Here is a 6,299-nt window from a genome sequence, read left to right as displayed (position 1 = left end):
TATGCCCAGGAGTGGTATAGCCGGGTCCTCTGGTAGTACTATCTCCAATTTCCGGATGAACCGCCAAAGTGATTTCCAGAGTGGTTGTATCAGTTTGCAATCCCACCAACTCCAGTTCTTAACAAACGCATCAGCTGTTGTCTTTCTTGTCCCTGAGAGCACAGGGTAGTTGCATCTTTCTTGATTCTCTTTCTGTCTGTTATCATAGTCCCAACGTCAGGGCCTGCATCTTTCAGACTCTTCCCTTTTAGTTCTCAAGTGACCATTTCCCTTTCAATCAAAGTTAGCTTTTAAAAAGCCAGATTTTGTCTTGTGAAAATATCGATTTCTGGTGTGTGTTTCAAGAGCTAGTCTGTCTGGGAAGTAAAAAAAAAAAATAGCTATTGATTTTTCTTTCACTTTGCATTGCAATTATACCAATCTTAACTTTCCTAAATACCAATCTTAACTTTTCTCAAGGCAATGTGATAAAGTATTAACTATTGGAGGAATAATCATTCAATGGGAATTGTAGATAGTTTTAAAATTTGAGATATTTTATTAAGTAATAAGGGGGAAATGAACCTGATTTACAAATAAATCTTGATTTCTTCTCAAGCTCAAGTTATTCTTATTTTGGTCAGCATAATGTTTGGATTTTTCTATAATTCAGGTTGCATAGTTCCTTTGGAGAGAGGGGATGCCTGTATTTATTCTCATATCTCATCTAAAGAATGGGGTCTTATAGCAGATTTGGTGGTGGCTTCCAAGATAACAAGAAACTAAACCTGAAGACATTTGCAAACTAAGATTGCAGTGTCATGCTGTGAACTTTTAGAAGGCATTCTGAACTACAGACAGGCTGGAATTCAGACTCTTGACACAGTGTCTAATGGACCAATGTGGGGTATAAAAGAGTTTTTTTCTGGAGAACTAAAGAGTTCAGAAAAGTTCTTGTAAAGAAAATATATAGAGTGTTTAATTCTACTGCTACTAGAAACACATCCTTCTTGAGCAGTGGTTCTCATTCTTCCTAATGAACCCATTAATACGGTTCTTCATATTGTGGTGACACCTAACCATAAAATTATTTCGTTTCTTCTTCATAACTGTAACTTTGCTACTCTTATGAGTGGCATGTAATCACAATGTAAATATTGTTTGAGATAGAGGTTTGCCAAAGAGGTTGTGACCCACATATTGAGAACCACTGTTCTGGAGACAAAATAATAAAAAGGAGATTTCAAGACTATAAATTAGCAGCTTAGAAAAGAGACAAACAAACCTAACTGTCCCAAATGAGCTGACAGCTGATTTATCTGTTGGCAGCCTACCCAGAATTTGAGAATAAACTCCTCATTCCTAAAGTAGAATTTTGGCAGCAAACTATGATTTTAAAATAAACACCTGTTTTATATATGTAACCCTGTTATACGTTAAGTAACCCTCATTTCACTGTGGAAAAAAATCGTCCTTTTGTCAGTTGGCTTTTTCTCACTGTAACAAGACATCATACACACATCAACTTAAAGGACAAAAGCAAACTGATCCACAGATTTAGAGGATTTAGCCTGTGCTCCATTACCATGCACCATCACCGTGGGATTCTCCATGGGAGAACAGGCATGATGCCTCATGGGAGCTGGGAAGTAGAAAGAACACAAGGGTCTAAAATGAGGTACTCTCTCAAAGGCATACCTCAGTGATCATACCTCCTTCAAGTGGATCTCCCTCCTAGTATTGCCCCCCCCCATTCATTTATGAATGATTAATCCACCAGTGATGTTAGCACCTCAATAGCCAAGTATGTTTCAATTATGCCACAGGCTGGACACCAAATCTTCAATATGTAAGCTTTTCATATAAGCTTATGTTTGTGTGTGTGTGTGAGTGTGTGTATCAGAAATATACATATATATTTCTGATTCCTACTTATTCACTAAGTCATCTCCCATCCTCTAAGTGCCTTCATGATTCTAATACTACTACTTAAGTTACTTCTTAAGTATGTAAAAAATTCCAGCACGTTGGATATTTTTAATGTTCCTTTTAGAAAATTAAAATTCTAATGTTCTGATACATTTAGGCAGCTCATAAGAATTACAGTCTAGAGATATTTCTCTATAGCTCATTTACAAATTCTTATCTAAGTAACAGTGATTATGATTAGCAACAAAAAAGCATGTGAAGAATAAGGATTAACTGACAATAAATAGACTTACCTGGGGAACATTTTGGTCCACAACACTTTAAAAGGCTATTGTGAGTATTTAATGAAGTTTAAGTATCTTAAGGAATACAATGTATTAAACATTAATACATGATTCTATTAATTTTTAATTACTCTAATAATTAATTTAATTAATAGATTATAAATTAATTAACAGATAAAATAATCCATCCTGTTAGCATTATCCAATGCAATGTCAGAAAATTTACAATTAACCCTTAATAATTAATATTATGCTTATTGGTTTTGTTAATATAAAAGCTAAAATTACCTTAAAAGAGAGTCTCAATGTAGAAGTGACTAGATTAAGTTGGCTTCTGGACATATCTGTGAGGTATTGTACAAATTATCTTACATGATATGGGAAGACTCAGCTCACTGTGGGTGACAGCATTCACTGGATTTAGGTCCTGGACCATATGAGAGTGGATAAAGCAAATTGAGGGGTAGGCATGCATGCATTCACTCTCTCTGACCTGGGCTGTGTGTGTGACTAGCTGCTGCAAGTTTTTGCTGTCTTGATTTCCCCACAATCATAGACAATAAGCCTAGATTGTAAGCTAAAATAACCCCTTTCACAGAACTTGCTTTGTCAGATCATAACTTCAACAGAAGCAAAACTAGAACAGTGGTTTTCTAAACATTTCCTAAAGTCTAGTCACTATTTATTGGTCTTCAAAGGTGCAATAATGCTTGTGGTAATATTCAAATTCTATTTATTTTCTAAAGAGTGTCTTCTATTCAGCCAGTAAATGGATTAGGTGGGAGTCTGATTTGAATGCCTACTTTTGTGAATGCCTACTACTCATATTATTCTCTATTTCAAATTCTCATAATTATAGTGCATCTGAGATATGTGTGAAATAATTGCTACAGCTGTTTCTGGCTTATTTATCTTTTGCAGTGATGGAGATTACATCCAGGGCAATGGGCTCAAAATGGTTTAATACCCAGCCCAATAGTGTGATTTCCCTAAAAAAGGGCTATTTATTTTTCACCGTAGGGAGCCATGTTAAAAATTTGCCACTTAAGCCAAAACAGTGACTAAGCTGAAGAAGGTCTAGAATCTATTACTTGCCCAAATGTTCCTTGGGCATATCATACTCAAATTTGGCTTAGTTTCTTGAAGGACTATGACTTATAAATCCTGAAAATTGATTGATGATTCAATCCTGCTTTTCATAGATACTCTTAGCTCTGTTGTTTTCTGATTCAAATATGTCAAATATATTAATTAGATTTTAAAACCTTGTTATTTGTATGTGTCCATGTTCACATACCATACGTGTGTGTGTGTGTGTGTGTTCACACATGAACATGCAGGTCAGAGGGAAACTAGCAGAAGTCAGTTCTTTCTTTCTGTCATGTGAATTCTAGAAATCAAACTCAGTCATCAGGGTTAGTGGTAAGTGATTTTATGCACTGAGACATCCTTCTAGCCCTTGAATAAATATTTGATGTAGAAGTCAGACCTGTCAAATTTCTCCCAAACTGAAGAAACCAAAAGCAATTTCATCCTTCCTTTAAAGTCTTGGCCAAGACCCCAACCTCATGCTCTAGGAGAAAAATAAATAATAGTTTTGACTACCTCATGGATTCAATCATTTTTGCCAGCCTTCACAATTACCAATAGGTTAGACTATTATTTTAATAAAATTCTTCTCTAAAGTGAGACCAATATTCCTCCTAGAGTTTAGTAATAGACTTAATAAGCAAAAGCAGTTCCCTCTGGATATTATACCATCTGGTATCTCGATTTTTTTAAGTTATTTGCCCAACATCTTTAAAACAAAATTTTTAATTCACTTTACTTTTAAAGTTGACACTGTAGAATTGTAAGATTATTTCTTTCCCATGGTTTTGCGATCTCCATCACCATTCTTGTAAGCAAATTTTAATTCTATTAAATTTAAAGAGACATAATTTTAATGTGGAGTCTTTCATTTATAATGATAAAATATAAAAATATTGATGACATTCTAAAAGCATAAAATCACTAGAATTGCCAACCTACCTAAGATGTAGCCACACTTTAAAATATGCCAATCAGAGAGTATAGACTCACTTATCACATGCAATTGCATACGATGAGGGTGAACACACACCTCAGATTTCCCTATGCAATCCCAGGCTGTAACTATACTCATAAATACATCACAGTTAAGGGATAAATTAGCAGTTCTCACTTAGGTTTGAACAGGAATGTTAGATATGTGTATAACAATCTTGGTTTCCTGGACTTTCCTCCCAACAATGTCTGTCTAGATCATTAGCATACCAGGATGTTGGGAATTCTTAATCATGCCCTGTTATATTATATACCCACAGCCCAGAGCAAAATAAAGGACTCATAATGTAAATATTCCTTAATAGTTCACATTTTAGTGTCAGAAGTGTGTGTGTGTGTGTGCATGTGTGTATGTGTGTGTGTGTGTGTGTGTGTGTGTGTGTGTGTGCATGTGTGTATGATGTATGCTCATTTCTGTGTGGAGGACAGTGGCTGTTTTGCTCTCTCACTCTCTGCCATACTATATTGAGACAGGATACCTTTCTGTACCTGGAACTGAAGCTATATGTGGATTTTACATGGAGGTTGGGATTTGAACTCAGATCTTCAGACATGTAGCATCCTAAGTCATCCTCCTGGCCCCATAGAAGTCTTCCTTGTCTATGATGTTAATCTGTTTAAGAAAAAGCTAAAAAAAAAAAAAAAATAGCTGTCCACATCACCTTAAACCACTGAAAGTAAAAGCTGCTGAATTCAGTCTCATTAAAATGGTTTCATGCCTGAGCACAAAGTCTATACTGTTTTGAAACACATAGATTGTTTGTTCTCCTCAAGCCTAAAGTAATAAATACTTGAAAACAGAGCCAGAAAGCAGCTTTGGAATTTTTATCATTATTGCAAATATCAAGTAAACATGTTTAGTTCAATTCTCCATGGAGTAAAGCTTGGGAAAAAGGTTGAATTATTTGTAGAAGGCAAACTTCAAACCCTGAAACACAGAGATCTTGTTGGTTAAATCATTTGAGCCATCAAGTTTTTCTTAAAGTGTCTCGATATGCTTTTGACTGATACCATCTGTTCCCTGCTGAAAAAAAACTATTTTACCTTGGAAGGTATTCATCAAATTATAGGTGACATATTTGTTTGAGAATATACTAGACCATCTGGTGCTATAAAACTGTTTCTAAAAAATACTGCCACCCTGTCTCAACTATCCATCCACATTTTTCAGAAGCTCTTTTTGTTGCTCCCAAAACAGAAACATGGGATATTTTTGGCTCCTAACTAAAGAAGCAAAGAAAAACATTTACAAAGAGGTATTTTTTCTAAACACTATGGTATTTTACAGCTCTTCACTGAAGAAATAAGTAAGTGTCCAGAAGAATGGAGTGTGTTGAAGAAAGAAAGGAAGCAAGGTGGGCTCAAGGAATATTTCATACTTGGAAGAAAAAAACTACCAGAATAAAGAGCCCCAGAAACCCTTACTTGTGTGCAGGTATCTTAACAGATAGGTATGTTATCCTATTTGTAATCATGAAAGCCAAATTTTCAGTACAAACATACTCTCATTGGAATTCGAATTCTACAGTTGATGCTTGATATTGTTAAAAAGTTAGCTTTTGGGCTGGTGAGATGGCTCAGCGGGTAAGAGCACTGACTGCTCTTCCAAAGGTCCTGAGTTCAAATCCCAGCAACCACATGGTGGCTCACAACCATCCGTAATAAGATCTGACACCCTCTTCTGGTGTGTCTGAAGACAGCAACATATAGTAAATAAATACAAAATTTAAAAGAAAAAATACAGTTCAAAATAAAACTTATTACAAAAAAAGATTAAAAAAAAAGTTAGCTTTTTCTTTAGGGTGCTTTTCTTCTATTTAAAAGGTAGAGGAAGCTCCAAGAACATAACCTCTCATATATTCTTCATTTGCTCTTAATAAATTTGCAAAGGAACAAATTTCTCCAATTGTACTAGTTTCTCACCAAAATAGAGTTTCTCTAAACCAGCCCAAATATTCTTTTGTGTATTTTGAATTAGAGCAAGGACTTTAAGTATTTTCATCTCATTTTGCCAGTCTTAGC

At 35.1% G+C, this 6,299-nt stretch overlaps 1 long non-coding RNA gene across 1 annotated transcript in view; it reads left to right on the top strand.

The window, feature by feature from the left end:
- Positions 1 to 5,698, top strand: part of LOC116097997 — a 6,989-nt gene extending 1,291 nt beyond the window's left edge. Inside the window, exon 3 of the long non-coding RNA XR_004121648.1 lies at positions 5,566 to 5,698. This is a non-coding gene — a long non-coding RNA (uncharacterized LOC116097997). The remainder of the gene's footprint in view (positions 1 to 5,565) is intronic.
- Positions 5,699 to 6,299: the final 601 nt, after the last annotated feature.

This window comes from Mastomys coucha, unplaced genomic scaffold (genome assembly GCF_008632895.1).
Source record: "Mastomys coucha isolate ucsf_1 unplaced genomic scaffold, UCSF_Mcou_1 pScaffold20, whole genome shotgun sequence".
In the NCBI taxonomy this organism is placed as follows: Eukaryota; Metazoa; Chordata; class Mammalia; order Rodentia; family Muridae; genus Mastomys; species Mastomys coucha.
Note: the sequence above shows the minus strand (reverse complement) of the source record. Positions and strands in the feature narration are given on the sequence as shown.